General features: G+C 51.9%; 1 long non-coding RNA gene across 3 annotated transcripts in view; it reads right to left on the bottom strand.

The window, feature by feature from the left end:
* Nucleotides 1-24403, bottom strand: part of LOC146783433 (uncharacterized) — a 72657-nt gene that overhangs the window by 22405 nt on the left and 25849 nt on the right. Inside the window, exon 4 of one of the 3 annotated variants that reach the window (XR_014970501.1) lies at nt 3632-3750. The exons of the other annotated variants lie outside the window; for them this stretch is intronic. This is a non-coding gene — a long non-coding RNA (uncharacterized LOC146783433). The remainder of the gene's footprint in view (nt 1-3631; nt 3751-24403) is intronic. 3 annotated transcript variants of the gene reach the window in all.

Raw genomic sequence — 24403 nt, 5'->3', positions numbered from 1 at the left:
AGATGGCCAAGCTTGATACGCCCCAAACAAAGCACCGGTTTGAAGGCAAAAACACCTCGTGCTGGATGGATCCAGAGCAGCATGGGGGTCAGGACAGGACCCCTCCGCGGGGGTGGCTAATAGAGATGATGACCTAAAGGAGATCTTGGTGGATGTAAAAACCAGCCTCAAAGTGATTGATGCTAAACTGGATGGGATGGTACAGCATCTGGATAGAATAAGCGAGAGGGTCGACAAACAAGGCGATCGCCTAGACCAACTTGAAACCAGGGTCTTTGACATCGAAGACAATCAAACTATGACCAGCGAGCAGCTGCTTCGCATGCACAAGGTCCTAGCTACCATTCAAGCTAAAAATGAGGATTTGGAGGCCTGGTCTAGGTGCAATAATTTGCGCATCGTAGGTCTTCCAGAGTCCACAACCAATGGTGACATGGAGGACTACGTCACAACAATGCTCCAGGAACTTTTTGGTGCTGCCCTGCCCCCAGTGTTTATCGTAGAGCGGGCGCACAGGTCCCTAACGGCACTGCCGCCTCCGGGCATTCTGGCGTGCCCTACAATTGCATGCCTCCTCAACTACAAGGACAGGGATGTGGTGCCGCGCCTCTCTAGGGATCGAAGAGAGGTGCAGTTCCGAGGCAACGCGATTTCCTTCTACCCAGGTTTCACTATTGCAGTCCAAACCTCTTGGAAGGAATTCCTGCCCACCAAAAGAATTTTGCAAAAAGCAAAGATTAATTACGCCCTCCTGTCCCCACCAAATTGAGAATTGAACATTGAGGAAAGACACATTTCTTTACCAGTGCAAAGGCAGCCCATAAATTAGCTTAAAAAGCCTGGCCCGACGATATCTGGGCGTTTTTATCACATCCGATGATAATCTTTTTTATGAACGGAATCTGAAGGTGCCTCTGCAGCGCTTGAAGTCAGATGTTACGCATTAGAGGTCGTTGCTCCTTAGTCTTTTGCGACACACCTCCCTCTTTAAAATGCTCGCCCCCTTCTGTGCTTTCTTTACGCTTTGGAATATGCTCCTAATCCAGTTCCTGATTCGTATTTTTCGCAAATTGATGAGGTGGTGCTGGAGTTGCTTTGGGAGGGTCGACCTCCACGTATTGCCATAAATAAACTCAACATGGGGTGGTATGACGGCTGCCGGATCTGCGCCTCTACTATTAGGCATCACTGTTGACGGCCAATAATAGATGGGTATTTGGACCACACAATGATCCTAATTACAGAACGGACCATTGGCTTATGGGGAGGGGGGTTATAACAGGGTGCTTTTTACGAATCACCGGAAGTTACAGTTGACTGGCCCCACGGCTCGTACGGTGGAAGTGTGGCACAGACTCCAGCGCAAGATGGGGTGGCATAACCATCTAACTAAGGCGACCCCGTTGTGGGAACCGGATATATTGGGTCACCTCAGCACATGTCCAGGGTTTGATAAATGGGACTTGATCGGAACCTCTAGGGTAGGGGACATGTGGGTGAAAGGGAAAAAGGCCACATTTGCTCATCTACAAGCTAAATACCACCTCGCACCGTCGAAGATTTTTAGGTATCTCCAAATTAACCATGCCATTGATTCGGCCCTCCCTAGGGGTGCCCCCCTTCCGGACTCTTCCCCGCTGAAGGACCGACTATTGTTAGATCCAATGGACCGCATAGCCATCTCCGTAACATATAAAAAATTTGTGAATATTCGAGCTGACCCAATGTTGAAACTACGGTCAAGCTGGGAACATGATCTGGGGGAGATTGAAGATGAGGACTGGCGAGAGGCGCTCGCTTCTCCCAGAGAAGTGGCGATTCCTATGCGCCTCCGACTGGTCCAGTTCAAAGTGCTTCATAGGGTCTATTTCAATGCAAAATTACTGTTTAGGTTGGGTAGGAGACCGGACCAGCTCTGCCTCTGACGATGTAACCAGACTGGCACATTCACACACATCATCTGGGACTGCCCTCACATACAACAGTATTGGACGGACGTTACCCGACAACTAACCAGGACGTGTGGTAAATCTATTCAACCATCCCCCAAATTATGTCTCCTTAACATTTGGGAGGCAACTGACCTCTTGCAGGCGGAGCAATCGTGGGCCATGACGGGATGGGCCATAGCCAAACGTAATATTGCCCAAAAGTGGGGGTTGGACATGACGCCACGGGTAAGGGACTGGGCGAATGACATGGACTATGCCATGATTGCTGAAAACATGGTGTTCAAGGGGAGAGGTTGCCCCAAAAAGTGGGACCACAAATGGGGAAAGTGGAACAAATATAGGGGTGATAGTGACCCCCACACCGGGTAGCCAACAATAGGACGTCTCCGTAATTAGACCTACTACTTTTCTTCGCATATTCTTGACCCTACGATGATGTTGTAAATATAACACCTTGCCAAAGATGAATGTGCACTGCCTTGAACCAATGCTTTTTGTTGTTATCAATAAAATTGTTTGAATTTTTTTTTTTTTAAAAGCCTGGCCCAAAGGTGGCGGGGGGATCTCCGCGCCACAAGGAAGAGGCGTTGCTGGATGACAATGACTAGCGCTATCCCTATATGTTTTTATACGGGATCTCACCTGAGCTGAGGCCCTATTACACGGCGCCTCATGGTTGCTATCAAAGGGCAAATGTGGTTAATGATTATCACAAGTTGAATGTAATTAATCTCTCTCCTTTTGATGTTCAACACTATGAGCAACAGTTGTCGGTTCAGCCACTCAGCCTAGCTCTGGCTGAGGTGTTTGTTTACTAAAACAGGAAGAGAGGGGCCCCGTACCACAAAAGGGGTAGAGCACCAAGTAGACAATAGTCAAAGAGAAAATTCCCCTTTTGGAACAAACCACCCAATCACACCTATACTCAATCTGTCACCAGGATAAGACACCAAAAACTGTCCCCAGTCAGGTATTCATATGGAAAGAATCAATATATTTTATTAAAATTGTAATCATGTAATGTCACACGAACAAAAAATTGTATACAGCACAAAATAAAACAATTAAAAACATTAAAAGCTGTTCATAATGATGAGAGCTCGACAATACACAAAATATATACACAAAATAGGGAGAAGCAGTAAGAAAAAGATGTTTTCTTATCAACAGGAATGGGGAGGCATATGATCAAGATCAGCTGTTTTCCTAATTGTTTCTCTTAAATGGTTCGGAAAATAGATGTCAAACCAATCTACAGTCTCCCTCCTAGACTTGCGTCGACGCGTTTCGGTGGAAAACAAGAAATAAACGGCCACCTTCTTCAGGACAAATATTCTATTCTCCCATAGAATCTCTCTACAATTGAATCAATGACAAAGTATAAGCAATAAAAACATTATCAGCATAAAAATCATTATATTAACAATTAAAAAGCTATACATCCCACACTGTTCGGACATATCACTATTCCTGGACACATTTCTAAATACCATTGATTCCTGCCATTGAACCCATAAGACACATATTAAATCCATTATGATAACAAAGTGTAGTTCTCCTGGTGATTTCACACACCACTCACCCAACCAAATTTAATAACAGCATACCCGAATATGCTTGTATCTTATACTCATACTCCTATTACAACATAAAGTTAATCGTAACATCTAATTTTATACCTTATAGGTCAGACGTTTATGTGGTATAATGGTCAATAGTCAAGGGATCCTTGCCTCCTCGAGTCGCCTCACCACCGTCACAGTATGGAATCACACACAGATAGATTGACCCATCAGCTCTAAAGAGATTAAGACACTTATGGTTTAGATAGAATCTCACTCTTTTGACATTGGGACACTGAGAAGCAGCCAGAATATTACGGTATTTCTGTGCTTATACCCTCAATCGATTTTAGGTATTAATGATAAAATGTTACACGAACAAAGGGTCCCGGATAAGTCTAATTATTTTACAATTCCATAGGACTCCTTCTATTAAGTCTAATAGGATTTAAATATTAATACATTGGATTTACTTGTGTTAATTCATGCAAATTTCTATTCTTCTAGCAGAGACGTAGTACTGGGGCAACTCTTTTCTTCCCTCCAAGTATCTCAGCACAATCACAGGGTTCTTTTAATGCAAGACAAAACCGAATGCCAATTTCAGTACGTGTTATTCTTATGCAATTCAATGGATTCCTTCAATTCCTTCTTTAGGATCGCAAAAATAAGTCGTACACCCATTTTACCTTATTATTTCTTTATGCAGAAACGCAGTAATGGGGAGACTCTTTTCTTCCCTCAAACTGTCACAGCACGATCACAAAATTCATTTAGTGCTGAAAAGACAAATGCCGGTTTCAGTGGATAGGTCAAAGACTCATATTGAGCGGTCCGTAATTACTTCCTGCTCCCTTTGAGAGGACTTTGTCACAGACAGCCCTCTAATTCCGTCTCCTCCTCCGAGCGCCTCTGTGAGAAACTAACGCCCAACATCATAATACAATACAGATGGGCAATATATCGTATACGGCCAAATGGGCCATGGATAATATCTCTGTATAATCCTCCTTTACTGAGTACTATGTAATTATACAAGCGAGTACTACCCTAAAACATGAATTCTCCCTAACTCACATCTAAATCGTACTCACCTCATTGACCGCGCGTGTACGTCTACTCGCAATCTTCAGGCCCCAGCGTCTCGACAATAGCACCCGTATTGGCCTACCTTATATACTGCAATTTTAAACAGCCCGCTCGGTTAACAAGCCTCAGCTGTTTACAATTTCTCACACGCGCATCGGCCAACTTCCAGTATGGCAGCCATATTGAAATGTCCCTCAGTGTCATCCGTAACAAGGGACAAGACAAAGCCCGCTTCTGACGAATAGCGCGAGCCCAGCACGCAATGCGGTATTTACTTTATTCACTATATTGGATACTTGACGACTCATGACTTGTATCCAAATGAAGCTAAGACTACAAAATAGGTCCCACTGCAGCTATGGCGGCCATCTTAGAGTTCCAATAGATACGCCTAGGCTCCATATCTTTCAAATAGGTAGCCGGAATCTAACAAACCCGCATCCCCACTACGGGGAGAGAAAGTTTTTTATTTTTTATTACTCATGACTCACTATATAGAAATACCATAAAAACAAAACAAAACAAGCCACTATATGTCTAAGGTGCCCTGGCAAAATTTCGCACTAATAATTCCGTATTCTTGCCTATAAAATCTCTATGTATAACTGGCAATCCTATTCCGAAGTGCGGTCCAGCAAAGGTTAAAATGATTTCAGTCATAGGCAGTCTAAAGAAGGTCTAGTGGCAGACAGGCCCACTGTGTTCCCCACATAAGTAGCAACACTTATGCTGTAAGGATATTTCTAGATATCGTCATCTCATACGGTCCCGTTTTGCAGATCCGCACTAAGGCACTTACAGGTCCATTTACATAGTAATGCGACTCACCCCAATGACACTCCTGGTTCGAACGTCAAACATATAGTGGGACTTTGAGGCTCATGGTATCATCCAATAAATAGTAATCGTCCTTAAGGGGCTACAAGCACTCTACTCAGCGGTCCAATCCTATATATAAGACCCAGCTATCCTAGACATGTGCCTAAGAATAATCCTGAAACAGCATAAAGGACCAGTGTCTTGTGCTATTAAAGCATCAAAAACTATGATCATCTAATATAAGACATATAGGTGCCGATTCGGATCCTGGAAAAATTTCCCCCGTCCGAATTGAAACTGGACTTTTTACCGTCCGAATCGTACAAGAAGCGTACAAACTGCCAAGTACGATTCGCATGGGAAAAACTCCATACGAATCACATCCGGAAAAGTCCCCCACACGTCCTCGGGTCGGAAATTGTGTCCGACACATCCCCGGACGATTTACCGTACGAATCGGAAAAATGAAGTCCGACTGCCCAAGTACGATCACTCCCGTCCTTTCGATTTCACAACTGTATGGAAAAAACACCGTACGGACCGAACTCCCATAGCAACCATGGAGACACGTGCCCGCATACACGCCGAACACCCTACCACAGACCCCGCATGTACGCGCTAAATGCCCCCCGGCCGCGGATGTACGCGCAGAACCCCCACCAGTGTATGCATGGAGCGTACCAACTCCCCACCCGTGTATGTATGGACCGTACCCACACCCGTGTATGTACGGACCGTACCCCCACCCCACCCATGTATGTACGGACCATACCCCCACCCGTGTATGCATGGAGCGTACCAACACCCCACCCGTGTATGTACGGACCATACCCCCACCCCACCCGTGTATGTACGGACCGTACCCCCACCCCACCAGTGTATGTACGGACCGCACCCCCACCCCACCCGTGTATGTACGGACCGTACCCCCACCCGTGTATGCATGGAGCGTACCAACACCCCACCCGTGTATGTACGGACCGTACCCCCACCCCACCCGTGTATGTACGGACCATACCCCCACCCCACCAGTGTATGTACGGACCGTACCCCCACCCCACCCATGTATGTACGGACCGTACCCCCACCCGTGTATGTACGGACCGTACCTCCACCCCACCAGTGTATGTATGGCTCACTTGCTGACGGCAGGACGATCTGAGGACGCCTACGTGCTATTGAAGGACTTTGATGTTTCGAGCGCTGGGACACCATAAAGAATTACAACAGCGTGTTTCTGTATTTTGGGGATTCTACCGATATCTGGGTTTGGATGGAAAAGAAATACCCTGGTGATCTTTAAGCAATTTACTTCTTAAAGATATATGGAGCACTACGGAATTATTGTTGGATGTACCCTAGCCTCACATTACACTTAGTGGGACTTGGAGGCTAACATCATTGGACATCTACAGGTAAACAGATAAAAAAGAGAAAAGGAAGAAATATACTGTGGTTACGTTTTACAGCACAAACAGCAGGCTTTGTAGTTCGATATTGTTCCCCTAGACAGATACCCCAGGTTTTGAGAACTTGCACTAAGAGAAGTAGCTGGTCCTGAAGAAGGTGGTTTTCACGTTTTCTTTTACCACCGAAACGCGTTGAACAAATCTCCCTGTAGATCCTACAAATCTTTGTAGCAGCTCCCTCTTGGGGGCCATCAGGATTACCTTATCACTCATTATGTGCTAAGTGGGAAAACTACTGAGATATATGTGCAAGGAATGTCTGGTATGTGTTTGTATGAATGAAGAGTTTGTATGTGCAGTGTTCTTTTCCCTGGGCTTTGTTTGTTTTTTTTGTCATGAATTGGAATAATACCTTTGTATTAATGAACTGACATGAATAATGTGTAAAGTATAGTGATGATGTTATTTATGAAAAATTGATTTATTTGTTCAAAACTCGATTATATTTTTATAAAGAAAAAAAATGAAAATATAAAAATACGATAAATAAAAATATAAAGAATACAATTTGGTGTTTTTTGTGTGCTAGCTCATATATAGGAAATTGTTATATAGGTCAAGAGGGAGTATTATTTGTTAGATCGGACCGTACCCCCACCCCACCCGTGTATGTACGGACCGTACCCCCACCCCACCAGTGTATGTACGGACCATACCCCCACCCCACCCGTGTATGTACGGACCGCACCCCCACCCGTGTATGTACGGACCGTACCCCCACCCGTGTATGCATGGAGCGTACCAACACCCCACCCGTGTATGTACGGACCGTACCCCCACCCCACCAGTGTATGTACGGACCGTACCCCCACCCCACCCGTGTATGTACAGATCGTATCCCCCACCCGTGTATGCATGGAGCGTACCAACACCCCACCCGTGTATGTACGGACCGTACCCCCACCCCACCAGTGTATGTACGGACCGCACCCCCACCCCACCCGTGTATGTACGGACCGTACCCCCACCCGTGTATGTACGGACCCTACACCCAGCCCCCCTTGTATGTACCGTGCGAAACACCACCACCGATGGACGGTGCGGACCAACACCCTGCCCGTGTTCGTACGCACCCTACCCCAGGCCCACACACCAGCACCCTCACCCAACATCGGGCATGTACAAGTCGTACTAAGCCATAGCAAAGGACAGCACTGTACAACAACATGGCCCATGTACGCACCGTACAGATGCTAAAAACACTCCTACTGAACCAGAACTAACCAAAAAAATACAAGGACAGTCAATCCGAGGCACACAACACCACAAAACATATCCAACAAGGCCAAATACATCCTATACACTGACCTGCAACTGACAAACAGAGAAACAGAGGCCCAAACCACTACCACTCCTTATAACCACTCCTTATAACACACCCACCCAAAGTTCAAACACAGCCACACCCACAAATGGACCAATAAAAAGGCCCAACACACACAAACCATGATCCTTTGCAACAGATCCACTGCTGCCAGACCCCAGAGACAACGCACTGCACCATACTTCAACCATCAATACACCTTACACTTGCACTCCTTCACACAACCACCATCACAAACACACCCTCATCACATTCACACACACACACCTGCACACCCACAACCATCCACACCCACACCCATCCACACCCCCACAACCATCCACACCCACACCCATCCACACCCCCACCCCCACAACCATCCACACCCACACCCCACACCATGCCCACCAACAAGAATCCAAAGTTCACAAAGGACGAGCTGGAGTCCCTTGTCGACGAGTCGAGCCACAGCTCTTCTGAACATTGGTCAGACGGACCAGCATATCAGAAAAAACTGCCATGTGAGAGAGGATAGTCAATTCCGTGAATGCTGTTGGGGCCACCAGAAGGACCAGGCATGAGTGCCAAGCCAGGTGGTACGATCTGCAGAGGACGGTCAAGAGAAAAATGACAGACGACCACAACCAGGCCAACATCACTGGAGGAGGTCCGGCCCGCAGACCGGTACACTACCATCCCTGGGAGGAGAAGGTGATGGCCACGCTGCCGCCGGTGGGAGTAGACGGAGTAGAAGGAGTCCGAGAGCCTGGTGAGTACACAAACAACTCAACTCACATGGGGGGACCACCATATACAACCCAAATACCAATCATGCACGCAACCCCCCCAAAGCCAGCACCAGACACAACCACACTCCAAAAACACACACATGCCACTAGCGCCTCCATGCCCCATGCCCCAAGCAAGGCCATGCCAAGTCACAGGCCACACAAAACACCAACACAAGACAGGATGTCCCTGATGCCGGGAGGGTGGGCCTCAAAACCAACATAGAGCAACTCTGAAGCACACAACAATGCCCTCAGCCCATATGGCTAAGGGCACAGCCATACAAACAGTGTGTCCCCACACAGTACTGTTTTGCCTAATAATGGTGGCCGCGTTGCAGGACGACATGGGTATGAAGGCACAATTTGCACATAACAGCAGCCAATGAAGACGCAGCACACTGAAAGAGTGTCAGCACACACCGCCACAGCAGCAGCGCAGACTCAGACACTCCGCCCAATGGGTGCCCGCAGAGAAGAAACAAACCCACATGAACAAGCCAATGGCCTTTGCAAGACCTGCAAACTGTGTGTGCCCAGGAAGCTGGGCTGAGGTGACAGAGGGTGAAACACAGAGGGAGGGAGAGGGGCAGAGAGAGGGACAGAGACAGAGGTGGACACAGGGAGACAGACAGATGGCGGGAGGAGGCTGATAGAGGGAGGGAGAAAGCGAGATGGACAGAGGGAGGAGGCTGATAGAGGGAGGGAGAAAGGGAGATAGAGGGAGACGGACAGAGGGAGGAGGCTGATAGAGGGAGGGAGAAAGGGAGATAGAGGGAGACGGACAGAGGGAGGAGGCTGATAGAGGGAGGGAGAAAGGGAGATAGAGGGAGACAGACAGAGGGGGGAGGCTGATAGAGGGAGGGAGAAAGGGAGACGGACAGAGGGAGGAGGCTGATAGAGGGAGGGAGAAAGGGAGATAGAGGGAGACGGACAGAGGGAGGAGGCTGATAGAGGGAGGGAGAAAGGGAGATAGAGGGAGACGGACAGAGGGAGGAGGCTGCTAGAGGGAGGGAGAAAGGGAGATAGAGGGACACGGACAGAGGGGGGAGGCTGATAGAGGGAGGGAGAAAGGGAGACGGACAGAGGGAGGAGGCTGAAAGAGGGAGGGAGACGGACAGAGGGGGGAGGCTGATAGAGGGAGGGAGAAAGGGAGATAGAGGGAGACGGACAGAGGGAGGAGGCTGATAGAGGGAGGGAGAAAGGGAGATAGAGGGAGACGGACAGAGGGAGGAGGCTGATAGAGGGACGGAGAAAGGGAGATAGAGGGAGACGGACAGAGGGGGGAGGCTGATAGAGGGAGGGAGAAAGGGAGACAGAGGGAGACGGACAGAGGGAGGAGGCTGACAGAGGGAGGGAGAAAGGGAGACAGAGGGAGACGGACAGTGGGAGGAGGCTGCCAGAGGGAGGGAGAAAGGGAGACAGAGGGAGACCAAATCACCCTTGGGTGGTGTGGCCATGTCCGCTCGTCAGCAGGTGGACTGTGTGCATGTAGACAAGGTTTGGCAGTGCCTTAACCCCCCCTTCAACCTTTGATAAACACTAGGCCATGTGTCAATCTGTGCACGAGTACATCCGTGCTGCAGGCACAAACAGAACCTTACACCCAGTATACCTACCCACTGTGTTCGTCAGAACCCTGTCACAAATTGTAAAGTTACCTACCTGCATTCTCAAATAGCATGGAATAAACACCATTTGGCCACGTACAGTGCAACACGTAAGGCGGCTCTGCATGGCTTGCTACGCCCGCTCACTACACTGCTGACTGCGTTCACAAAAGATGCATCAACTAAGATTGTGTCACACATAGGTAAAGTGTCGAAAGCTGTGGCCAAGGGACATACCCATGCACAAGTGCACTGTGTGAGGAATGCTAGCCAAATCCAACCACCCAGAGGTACTGTGCCAAATCAAAAAAGAATGACACATGGATGTCGCATATAACACAATTAACACTGTCTCTCTCACACACAGGTCAACATCATCGATCTCCCCCCAACACTGGGGGGGAAGACTCACAGGACCAGGCTCTGCGCGAAGAGGACCCCACCGGCAGCGACGACTCTCACCACTCCGTGGATGACCCAGACCAACCTGGCCCCTCTGGTGTCCAACCACCTGCAGCACCTGCGTCAGGTACAACTGTGCCAACCACCACCCCCATTCCCCAGGAGCCCTGCCCGTACACAACAACGCAGCCAGTCTGTCCAGGAGGGACAAGGTTCTCCGGGCACCCAAGAGGAGGCAGGCGAGACCGCAAATGCCATCCCTCAGGGGTCCCGGAGACCCGATGTGCCCACAACGGCAGGCCAGGCGCAAGTGGGCAGGGGTGGTGGGAGTGGAGGACGGCGGAGGCGCGAACCTGACCAGTTGGCTCAGGACCCGGCTATGGCACACGTCAGAAACATCCTGGACGCATACCGGCGTGACTCCAGAGGCATCGCCCAGGTAGTGGGGACCTTCAATGAGATGAAGGCCCTGCAGGTTGAGCATCATGCCAGGATGGAGGCAAGACTTGCAGAGCTCTTGGCGGTGCACAGGGACGTGAGCCAATCCCTCCATCAGATCGCCCAAAGCCTGGCAAACCCTCCCTGTGCCACCAGGCGTAGACCACCACCAGACACAGGGAGGGAGGAGGAGGATACATCTGATGGAGCGTCCCTTGCATCGTCAAGGCAGGCATCTGAGGGTCCCCGCAGGAAGGTGGGTCGTCCACGCAAAAGACCGTGAGAGTCAGCGGAACATCACCATCTCCCAGGTCACCTGGCCTGGCACCTGACCCTCTGGCCCAACAGCAGCACAGCAGCAAAGGACATTCTCGGCCACATGGCCTTGCTGGTCACTGTCTGACTAATGTTGACATAGACTGTGGCACAGACTCTGATGACTGTCAATGGCAAGGACACCAACTCCCCCTGTGAACTTTGGATTCTACACTCCCGCCAAGCACCTCTTGTCACCCCCCCAAACACGTACCCCAGCACTAATAAAAATCATCACAATCACAAGATGATGCCGTCATTTAGCATTATTCCACTACATGTGTGTGTTGTAAAGTCAAACCATGCATGATTACTGAATTAACTCCAAACATCCATACCCTGGTGTCTGAGTCTGGCACAGGACACACATGGGTCACAATGTACCATCCAAGACAGACATGGAGCACCATACTCACCCGTGATGGGCCCAACCAGCTGAGGGGGTGCCCGCACAACTGGGCCCACAGACCTATTTAGAAGAGCAACAGTTATGCGCAGAGGTCAGGGATCATGTGGAGTGTCCTGGGGTGGGAGTCCCAGGTATGTGTAGACACATGGCAGAACCATGTCCTGCATGCTTGAGTCAGGTGGATGTGGAGAATGGTGGGCCAGCCAAGGTTGGATGCATGGAGATGGCACAATTGGGTGTTGGATCACAGTGCCACAAGGTTGTGTTGTGGGTGTGGGCTGCATCCTGAGTGTGTGCGTGGATTGAGAAGGTCATCCTGCAGCTGCCAGTGATCCACTCACCCCATCTCTGTTGGACGTTGATGTGGCCTGGTCGCCGGATGTAGTAGCAGAGCTGTGCAGATGCACCCTGGATGTGGACAAGTCTCATGGGATTTCTAACGCACATGTCCGTAGAGTGCAGGGTAGGAGTAGACACGGATGTCATAGTTGACCTGGGGGATGGTCTCCCTCTTGCCTTGAGGTGGATGGAACTGGGGATCTTGTGCATAATGCAGAGTGTGCTGCCGCATGAGGCACAGATGCTGCTGATCAGCATAGCACATGTCAGCAAGCAATCCATGATGAACACCAGCTCGTTTGCGTGGACACTGGGTGCCCTTGCAGCAGGGCCTGCAGCAGCATGCGCCATGTCAAGGAAACAATGCCACAAGTAGCACACAAAGACAAGGACCTCAGGAAGAAACCATGCAAAAGGTGTATGTCAAGGAAGGAATGTCTGGTTCAACATGGCACACACACACAAAATGGATTCACATGCGGCACAGTGGCCGTCGTGGAGACTGACATGCCACAAAACCTACACAGCCATGGACATCATGCACAATACAGAATCTAATCCCTGACAAACAGCTTGCATCTTGCTACTCTACACATAGACTCATATGCACCATCTCTGAGAACAATGCCAGACATGCCGCATGCACAGTGGCAACAGACCACCATTGACAGAGATGAGGCACCTTGGAGGCAGAGGGACACCTTTATTACTCATGTGTGTCGGAATGCTAATGCAACTCTGTCAACACATACACAGGTCATGTGGATGAACACGTGGGACCAACACTGGCACCCCCCTTACCACCACAGATGCTGGAAATCCATGGCACTGGCACACAAGTGACAGATTACAGCTAAACACCCCCTGCTGCTCACGGAGAGGCTGCTATACACCATTGAGCCCCTAATGGGGAATTCACACACCATGTCAACCCGGTGCAACCCGTCTGTTTCCGAGGCCAGTGTTACACACATTGATTGCTCCATCACAATCCCATTACAGATGACTGTCACCAAGTCTGACCATCAATTCAGGTGAATTCTGCTCCAGGTCATGTGCCCCATGGTGAATCTACATGTATGTGAAGTATCCAAACTTGAACAGGAGCAGTGCACACACATTCAAAACAAATACCACACCCAAAAAGCCGTGCTGCATCCCTTACCCGAAGGAGATTTTCGAACTTGTCCGTGCATGTCACGCTGATTCAGCACATGTTGCTGTGTTCACGAGGAATAGCAGGAGCACAACAATGCCACCAGCAGACAGCATGCGCAAGTACCTGTGGATGGGAGACACACCAGAAGTCAGCCAAAAGAAGCACATCCGCATGCATGTGCACGTACTCGACACGTATTAGGTTGTCAACATGCGAGGTGACAATGATGACTCTGGAACAACATTATTCTATTGCACCATCACTCGAGTGACACATCCAAACACCTCAGACTCACTTGGAAGACATGCAGATGGACACACACATTGCAGCACATGCCACACACAGCCAAATGCGTGCACACTCAGACACTGGAACTCACCACTAAGCAAAGAAGTCGCGTATGAGCCGACTCCGCCTGTCCTCTACCGCCTCCTCCTCCTCCACATCACTTGCCTCGTGCCCAAGCCCTTCATCCTCCATGGGTGGATGGTCCTGCTCATCTGGATCCAGGATGAGTGGCACAGCTTTCTCCACTGCCATGTTGTGCAGCATGCAGCACACGAGGAATATCTTGCAGACCTTCACCGGTGCATATGGGAGTGCGCCACCGGTCTTGTGGAGGCAACGGAATCGGCTCTTCAGGAGGCCAAACGTCCTCTCTATCACTCGCCTGGTCCGCCCATGGGCGTTGTTGTAGCGGTGATCGGCAGCCGTGCTGGGGTTGCGGAGAGGCGTGATCAGCCATGGCATGTTGGGATAGCCAGCGTTCCCTACATGGAAACATCATGGACAAGAGTGGGTCAGGAGAAGCAGTAAGACAGGAAGATGACGTTGAATACAGGACTGGCAGAGTATACCCACCAACAATACATGCCCGTTCGTTGCGCAGCTGCAGCATCATTTCAGGCACCCTGCTACGCCTCATGATGTACGCATCGTGTGCTGATCCTGGGAAACGAGCACAGACATGTGAAATCACCATGTTGGCAAGACACACCGCAAGGGCATTAATGGAGTGGTAAGGCTTGCGGTTACGGAAGGCTACCTCCTGTGCCTGTGGTGGTACCAAAGCCACATGTGTTCCATCTATGGACCCAGTGACATGGGGCATCCCTCCCAGGGCATAGAACTCACGCTTGACAGCTGTCAACTGCTCAGGAGTTGGGAATTTTATGAACTCATCAGGGTGCTCCAACATGGCCTCTAAAAATCATGCAGAACACGGCTTAACATGGTTTGGGACATCCCACCGATATGGGCAATGGTATGTTGAAAGGTACCCGTGGCCAAGAAATGTAGGGCTGCCATCACCTTCATCTTGGGTGTCAGTGCACCAGGATACCTGTGTAGTGGTTGGAGGTGTGCTGCCAGCCGTGTCGTCAAGTCCACAATCAAACGTTGGGGGAAGCGGTAGCGGCGTATACAGTCATTTTCCCGCATGTCAGCCAAGTCCGGAATTGCTCGAGGGAGAGGCGGAGCCCTGCAGTGAATTAAAAGGGACAACGAAGAGTGAGTACAGTACACAACCAATGTCAATGTACTGAGCACATGGTCAACAGGCAATACACATATGCTACATACAGAGTCAGGTCTGTGCAATATGCCCTGGACACGTATGCCAGCCATGTGACACTCCTACCAAGAGACAGCTCCAAACGTTTATTCTCAACCTCATTATGCCATGCCATGAAACTAGCTGTGGGCCAGTGTAAGTGAGCAGGCAGACGCATTACAGGAGTTACAGACAACCAAATATGTGCAGAGGAAGGATGTTTATTGTACAGACAGGTTACGGAACACTAGAGGCACAGGTCACATGTAATAGAAAAAGACAGACCACACACCTTGCCATGAAGGATTGCATTTCAAGAATGATCACACATACATTGAGAGTATGCAGATATGTCCTTGTTTTGAAACGCCGTGTCGATGCATACATACACACCTTACGTCGGATTCCACCTGTGGCCTGGTATGCGTAACACTGTGCCATGGCCATCTACACACAGACACATGTTGGTTGCAGCAACTGCAGATGCATTTGACCAAACACCTACAGCAAGCTAATGGGAACACACATAGTCACATCGTGCAACGCGGGTAGTCACATGTCAGGTGTGAAAACCCCTGTAGCCGGCATCAGGGGACAGTTGCGTGTGTTGTTGACTGTGCCATGGCAGTGACGCTTTTCACAAGTGTTCTGTACTACATGCACACATGTCAAAGGAGTGAAGGGGATGTCTGGCACATAGTCCACCATCACACATGACATCTGTACACATCTCATCATACATCTATTGCCTTCACAACTCAGGAGTAATGTCCCACATTACAGCCTGACACACCTGTGCCCCACACATGTAGTACTGCACAGACAATGCCTTGATGTCCAGCCTTGGACAAGTATGTCAGCTCTATTCCTTTCTGTGTGCTGCCTGTCACCACTGTCAGGTGTGAAATGCACCGTACATGCGCTCTGAGGGCGTGTGTACGTTCCCCATCACTATGGGAGTGCTGCCGTAGGCCTACCCATAGTGATACGGAGCGTACACGCATGTGTACGGGGCGTAGCACTATGGGTACGCATACGTGAGCAAAGCCATAGTGAAACAGCCCGTACACGCGTGTGTACGGGGCGTATCAATATGGGTACGCATACGCGAGCAAAGCCATAGTGAAACGGCCCGTACAGGCGTGTGTACGGGGCGCATCACTATGGGTACGCATACGCGAGCAAAGCCATAGTGAAACGCCCCGTACACGCGTGTGTACGGGGCGTATCAATATGGGTACGCATACGCGAGCAAAGCCATAGTGAAACGGCCCGTACACGCGTGTGTACGGGGCGTATCACTATGGGTACGCATACGCGAGCAAAGCCATAGTGAAACGGCTCGGACACGCGCGTATACAGGTCTGGCCAGTGTGTGATGTTTGTCTGGACATACACTCAAGGTGCAGTGACCCATTAATGTTGGGCATGTTTTTAAGTATTACCTTTGCAGCATGTGCCTACAGTTAATAGACATGGTTCCTGCTCATCCCTTTTTACGCCCACGCTGTGTGCTGCAGATGCTGTGCTAGATTGTCCCCAGTGCCTGGCTCCTCTGTCCAAATCCATATCATGTTATTTGCTTTTGTGTCATGCTCTCCATAGTTGGTCAGTGGCATGGTGGGTCAACCAACTGTGTGTTGCAGGGCCTACATATGTACCTTGTATTGTAGATGTTACTCATGTTGCTTTTCAGGCTATGCACTGTGACCTATGTGGATTTGACTCATGTGACATATGTATACAGGTGTCTGATTATTTCCTGTCTCTTCACCTTGCCCACAGCATCATCGGGGGACACCGAGGGAGACACTGGCACGGACCGTGAGGAGGGAGGGAGCACCAGTGCCAGCAGTGCAGAGTTGTCTGGCACATCGAGTGGCACGGAGGCCGACAGGAGTTCAGCGGAGGACCTGTCCAGTCAAACCACCACTGACTATGACGCAGACGGGTCCGAGGCTGAGCACTCCGAGGGGGCGGTGGCTGGTCCCACAGCTGACACCAGCACTCCATCACTACCCGCCCCCTCCATTCCGATCACCGGCCTCCCACTTGCTCGTGTCCCTTCCCGCCGTGCTCGGTCACCACGTGTCCCTTCTTGCCAGGCACCGCACCCCCTGCCCCTGTCTCCACTGCTGCCACCAATGCCGAGTCTGTGGACATCCTGCGGCTGTTGCGGGTTGGTCAGACTGCGACGCTTAATGTCCTCCATGGCCACAGCCAAGTGCTCAACCAGATGGAGGCATACTTGGAGGGCATTTCAGCCGCGCAGTCTGACCAACGCAACTTGCTGAGGTCCATAGACTCGACACTGACTGCAGCAGTGGGTCTCCTGCAGCGCTACATCCCACCCCCTACCACTGCCCCATCCACACTTCCCACTCCCATGCCTGTCCCACGTACACCCAGATGTCAGCATGCACGCACCCCACCAGACACAAGCACCACACCAGCAGGGCAGGGCAAGCGCACACCTCCTGGCACGCACACAGGGTGAGGTAGGCACACCCACTGGGTCGGGGGGCAAACGTAAGTCTCGCAGCCAGAGTGGGAGTCCGCATTCCGCAAAATCCACTCCCTCCAAATCCACTCCCATCAGCTCTCCTGGCCACGAATCCAGCAAAGATTCCTTCATGGCCGCTCTGTCCCTGAGCCCAACAGTGACACCACCCCGCAAGCAGGCAAAGGAGTCCCCGGTCAGGGTAGTTGAGTGCCCCCCCCTGTCCACACCCTCCCCAAGTGGCGCTGCGACCCATTCCTCGTCCCCCCCCTCCTTGGGGCATGTGGTTCTTTCGGGTGCAGGGAAGACGCTGGGGGACCTTGCTGACGTGTGCAGCGCCATCCTCACCACCTCCTTTGGCGCTGCCCCACCCCCTGTGGTGGAGTCCTCCGTCCCTGCACCCACAATGCCTGCCCTTGCCCCTCCTGTCCCTGCGGTGCCTGGTCCTTCCCCCCCACACGATGCCCCTCCCCCCTGGTCTGAACTGTGTAGGCAAGCTAGGGGACACGCGTCCCACTGTGTCCCCCATCCAGCTGTGACTTATGGACTGCCCTATGGACTTTGTAAATATTGAACTTTATCCACACAAACATTTTCTGATCATGCTGAATAAAGCCATTTTTTCCCTTAGAACACTACTGCTTTTCTGGTATTGCTGTTGGTGGGGCTGCTACATGATTTTGGGTGGTGATCATGTGTTGGGTGTGTGGGAAATGTAGTAGTGTGCTGGTCATAGGGGGGACCCTGGTATTTGTGTGCCATCACAAGGTGTTAGCTAAGTTTCTTTGTTCATGTAAGCAGTTACTGCATGGTGAAATTGTCCCAAGGTGTGTTCCTTCCTCTGTGTACCCTGACATCTTCCCTGCAGGGTGTTTCCAATATGTTGTGCTGAGCTGTGTCTACATTAGCTGGGTGTGTGACGGACACCTTCAACTTTGGCCATGCATGCAGAGCGATGTCTCCACCTGCATCATTCGTGGCATCCTTGGTGATCACTGTACTTGTGTATGTAGTCTGTTGACCTGACTTCATGTGGACATGTTCCCTTTTAGGCAGTCTGCATGTGTGTACTCCCAGCCTCGCACACATGTGTTACATGTACTGCAGGGTCTTTGTACACCTGACTGACAATTGTGGCCATTGGATCTGTGGGTACTCCACCCTTTTTCTTTCCATGGGCACTGCTGGGGGCCTCTGCACCCACCCCTCCTGCGTCTGGGCACTGCTGGGAGGACTCTGCACACACCCCTCCTGTGTCTGGGCACTGCTGGGAGGACTCTGCACCCACCCCTCCTGTGTCTGGGCACTGCTGGGAGGACTCTGCACCCACCCCTCCTGTGTCTGGGCACTGCTGGGAGTGATAGGCACCCACCCCTCCTGTGTCTGGGCACTGCTGGGAGGACTCTGCACCCACCCCTCCTGTGTCTGGGCACTGCTGGGAGTGATAGGCACCCACCCCTCATGTGTCTGGGCACTGCTGGGAGGACTCTGCACACACCCTCCTGTGTCTGGGCACTGCTGAGAGTGATAGGCACCCACCCCTCCTGTGTCTGGGCACTGCTGGGAGGACTCTGCACCCACCCCTCCTGTGTCTGGGCACTGCTGGGAGGACTCTGCACCCACCCCTCCTGTGTCTGGGCACTGCTGGGAGTGATAGGCACCCACCCCTCCTGTGTCTGGGCACTGCTGGGAGGACTCTGCACCCACCCCTCCTGTGTCTGGGCACTGCTGCGTGTATGTACGGACCGCACCCCCACCCGTGTATGTACGGACCGTACCCCCACCCGTGTATGCATGGAGCGTACCAAAACCCCACCCGTGTATGTACGGACCGTACCCCCACCCCACCAGTGTATGTACGGACCGTACCCCCACCCCACCCGTGTATGTACAGATCGTATCCCCCACCCGTGTATGCATGGAGCGTACCAACACCCCACCCGTGTATGTACGGACCGTACCCCCACCCCACCAGTGTATGTACGGACCGCACCCCCACCCCACCCGTGTATGTACGGACCGTACCCCCACCCGTGTATGTACGGACCCTACACCCAGCCCCCCTTGTATGTACCGTGCGAAACACCACCACCGATGGACGGTGCGGACCAACACCCTGCCCGTGTTCGTACGCACCCTACCCCAGGCCCACACACCAGCACCCTCACCCAACATCGGGCATGTACAAGTCGTACTAAGCCATAGCAAAGGACAGCACTGTACAACAACATGGCCCATGTACGCACCGTACAGATGCTAAAAACACTCCTACTGAACCAGAACTAACCAAAAAAATACAAGGACAGTCAATCCGAGGCACACAACACCACAAAACATATCCAACAAGGCCAAATACATCCTATACACTGACCTGCAACTGACAAACAGAGAAACAGAGGCCCAAACCACTACCACTCCTTATAACCACTCCTTATAACACACCCACCCAAAGTTCAAACACAGCCACACCCACAAATGGACCAATAAAAAGGCCCAACACACACAAACCATGATCCTTTGCAACAGATCCACTGCTGCCAGACCCCAGAGACAACGCACTGCACCATACTTCAACCATCAATACACCTTACACTTGCACTCCTTCACACAACCACCATCACAAACACACCCTCATCACATTCACACACACACACCTGCACACCCACAACCATCCACACCCACACCCATCCACACCCCCACAACCATCCACACCCACACCCATCCACACCCCCACCCCCACAACCATCCACACCCACACCCCACACCATGCCCACCAACAAGAATCCAAAGTTCACAAAGGACGAGCTGGAGTCCCTTGTCGACGAGTCGAGCCACAGCTCTTCTGAACATTGGTCAGACGGACCAGCATATCAGAAAAAACTGCCATGTGAGAGAGGATAGTCAATTCCGTGAATGCTGTTGGGGCCACCAGAAGGACCAGGCATGAGTGCCAAGCCAGGTGGTACGATCTGCAGAGGACGGTCAAGAGAAAAATGACAGACGACCACAACCAGGCCAACATCACTGGAGGAGGTCCGGCCCGCAGACCGGTACACTACCATCCCTGGGAGGAGAAGGTGATGGCCACGCTGCCGCCGGTGGGAGTAGACGGAGTAGAAGGAGTCCGAGAGCCTGGTGAGTACACAAACAACTCAACTCACATGGGGGGACCACCATATACAACCCAAATACCAATCATGCACGCAACCCCCCCAAAGCCAGCACCAGACACAACCACACTCCAAAAACACACACATGCCACTAGCGCCTCCATGCCCCATGCCCCAAGCAAGGCCATGCCAAGTCACAGGCCACACAAAACACCAACACAAGACAGGATGTCCCTGATGCCGGGAGGGTGGGCCTCAAAACCAACATAGAGCAACTCTGAAGCACACAACAATGCCCTCAGCCCATATGGCTAAGGGCACAGCCATACAAACAGTGTGTCCCCACACAGTACTGTTTTGCCTAATAATGGTGGCCGCGTTGCAGGACGACATGGGTATGAAGGCACAATTTGCACATAACAGCAGCCAATGAAGACGCAGCACACTGAAAGAGTGTCAGCACACACCGCCACAGCAGCAGCGCAGACTCAGACACTCCGCCCAATGGGTGCCCGCAGAGAAGAAACAAACCCACATGAACAAGCCAATGGCCTTTGCAAGACCTGCAAACTGTGTGTGCCCAGGAAGCTGGGCTGAGGTGACAGAGGGTGAAACACAGAGGGAGGGAGAGGGGCAGAGAGAGGGACAGAGACAGAGGTGGACACAGGGAGACAGACAGATGGCGGGAGGAGGCTGATAGAGGGAGGGAGAAAGCGAGATGGACAGAGGGAGGAGGCTGATAGAGGGAGGGAGAAAGGGAGATAGAGGGAGACGGACAGAGGGAGGAGGCTGATAGAGGGAGGGAGAAAGGGAGATAGAGGGAGACGGACAGAGGGAGGAGGCTGATAGAGGGAGGGAGAAAGGGAGATAGAGGGAGACGGACAGAGGGGGGAGGCTGATAGAGGGAGGGAGAAAGGGAGACGGACAGAGGGAGGAGGCTGATAGAGGGAGGGAGAAAGGGAGATAGAGGGAGACGGACAGAGGGAGGAGGCTGATAGAGGGAGGGAGAAAGGGAGATAGAGGGAGACGGACAGAGGGAGGAGGCTGCTAGAGGGAGGGAGAAAGGGAGATAGAGGGAGACGGACAGAGGGGGGAGGGTGATAGAGGGAGGGAGAAAGGGAGACGGACAGAGGGAGGAGGCTGAAAGAGGGAGGGAGAAAGGGAGATAGAGGGAGACGGACACAGGGGGGAGGCTGATAGAGGGAGGGAGAAAGGGAGATAGAGGGAGACGGACAGAGGGGGGAGGCTGATAGAGGGAGGGAGAAAGGGAGATAGAGGGAGACGGACAGAGGGAGGAGGCTGATAGAGGGACGGAGAAAGGGAGATAGAGGGAGACGGACAGAGGGGGGAGGCTGATAGAGGGAGGGAGAAAGGGAGACAGAGGGAGACGGACAGAGGGAGGAGGCTGACAGAGGGAGGGAGAAAGGGAGACAGAGGGAGACGGACAGTGGGAGGAGGCTGCCAGAGGGAGGGAGAAAGGGAGACAGAGGGAGACCAAATCACCCTTGGGTGGTGTGGCCATGTCCGCTCGTCAGCAGGTGGACTGTGTGCATGTAGACAAGGTTTGGCAGTGCCTTAACCCCCCCTTCAACCTTTGATAAACACTAGGCCATGTGTCAATCTGTGCACGAGTACATCCGTGCTGCAGGCACAAACAGAACCTTACACCCAGTATACCTACCCACTGTGTTCGTCAGAACCCTGTCACAAATTGTAAAGTTACCTACCTGCATTCTCAAATAGCATGGAATAAACACCATTTGGCCACGTACAGTGCAACACGTAAGGCGGCTCTGCATGGCTTGCTACGCCCGCTCACTACACTGCTGACTGCGTTCACAAAAGATGCATCAACTAAGATTGTGTCACACATAGGTAAAGTGTCGAAAGCTGTGGCCAAGGGACCTACCCATGCACAAGTGCACTGTGTGAGGAATGCTAGCCAAATCCAACCACCCAGAGGTACTGTGCCAAATCAAAAAAGAATGACACATGGATGTCGCATGTAACACAATTAACACTGTCTCTCTCACACACAGGTCAACATCATCGATCTCCCCCCAACACTGGGGGGGAAGACTCACAGGACCAGGCTCTGCGCGAAGAGGACCCCACCGGCAGCGACGACTCTCACCACTCCGTGGATGACCCAGACCAACCTGGCCCCTCTGGTGTCCAACCACCTGCAGCACCTGCGTCAGGTACAACTGTGCCAACCACCACCCCCATTCCCCAGGAGCCCTGCCCGTACACAACAACGCAGCCAGTCTGTCCAGGAGGGACAAGGTTCTCCGGGCACCCAAGAGGAGGCAGGCGAGACCGCAAATGCCATCCCTCAGGGGTCCCGGAGACCCGATGTGCCCACAACGGCAGGCCAGGCGCAAGTGGGCAGGGGTGGTGGGAGTGGAGGACGGCGGAGGCGCGAACCTGACCAGTTGGCTCAGGACCCGGCTATGGCACACGTCAGAAACATCCTGGACGCATACCGGCGTGACTCCAGAGGCATCGCCCAGGTAGTGGGGACCTTCAATGAGATGAAGGCCCTGCAGGTTGAGCATCATGCCAGGATGGAGGCAAGACTTGCAGAGCTCTTGGCGGTGCACAGGGACGTGAGCCAATCCCTCCATCAGATCGCCCAAAGCCTGGCAAACCCTGTGCCACCAGGCGTAGACCACCACCAGACACAGGGAGGGAGGAGGAGGATACATCTGATGGAGCGTCCCTTGCATCGTCAAGGCAGGCATCTGAGGGTCCCCGCAGGAAGGTGGGTCGTCCACGCAAAAGACCGTGAGAGTCAGCGGAACATCACCATCTCCCAGGTCACCTGGCCTGGCACCTGACCCTCTGGCCCAACAGCAGCACAGAAGCAAAGGACATTCTCGGCCACATGGCCTTGCTGGTCACTGTCTGACTAATGTTGACATAGACTGTGGCACAGACTCTGATGACTGTCAATGGCAAGGACACCAACTCCCCCTGTGAACTTTGGATTCTACACTCCCGCCAAGCACCTCTTGTCACCCCCCCAAACACGTACCCCAGCACTAATAAAAATCATCACAATCACAAGATGATGCCGTCATTTAGCATTATTCCACTACATGTGTGTGTTGTAAAGTCAAACCATGCATGATTACTGAATTAACTCCAAACATCCATACCCTGGTGTCTGAGTCTGGCACAGGACACACATGGGTCACAATGTACCATCCAAGACAGACATGGAGCACCATACTCACCCGTGATGGGCCCAACCAGCTGAGGGGGTGCCCGCACAACTGGGCCCACAGACCTATTTAGAAGAGCAACAGTTATGCGCAGAGGTCAGGGATCATGTGGAGTGTCCTGGGGTGGGAGTCCCAGGTATGTGTAGACACATGGCAGAACCATGTCCTGCATGCTTGAGTCAGGTGGATGTGGAGAATGGTGGGCCAGCCAAGGTTGGATGCATGGAGATGGCACAATTGGGTGTTGGATCACAGTGCCACAAGGTTGTGTTGTGGGTGTGGGCTGCATACTGAGTGTGTGCGTGGATTGAGAAGGTCATCCTGCAGCTGCCAGTGATCCACTCACCCCATCTCTGTTGG

Source organism: Triturus cristatus, chromosome 11, assembly GCF_964204655.1.
Source record: "Triturus cristatus chromosome 11, aTriCri1.1, whole genome shotgun sequence".
Classification (NCBI taxonomy): Eukaryota; Metazoa; Chordata; class Amphibia; order Caudata; family Salamandridae; genus Triturus; species Triturus cristatus.
The sequence above is the reverse complement of the archived record's forward strand: the minus strand, read 5'-3'. Positions and strand labels throughout refer to the sequence as shown.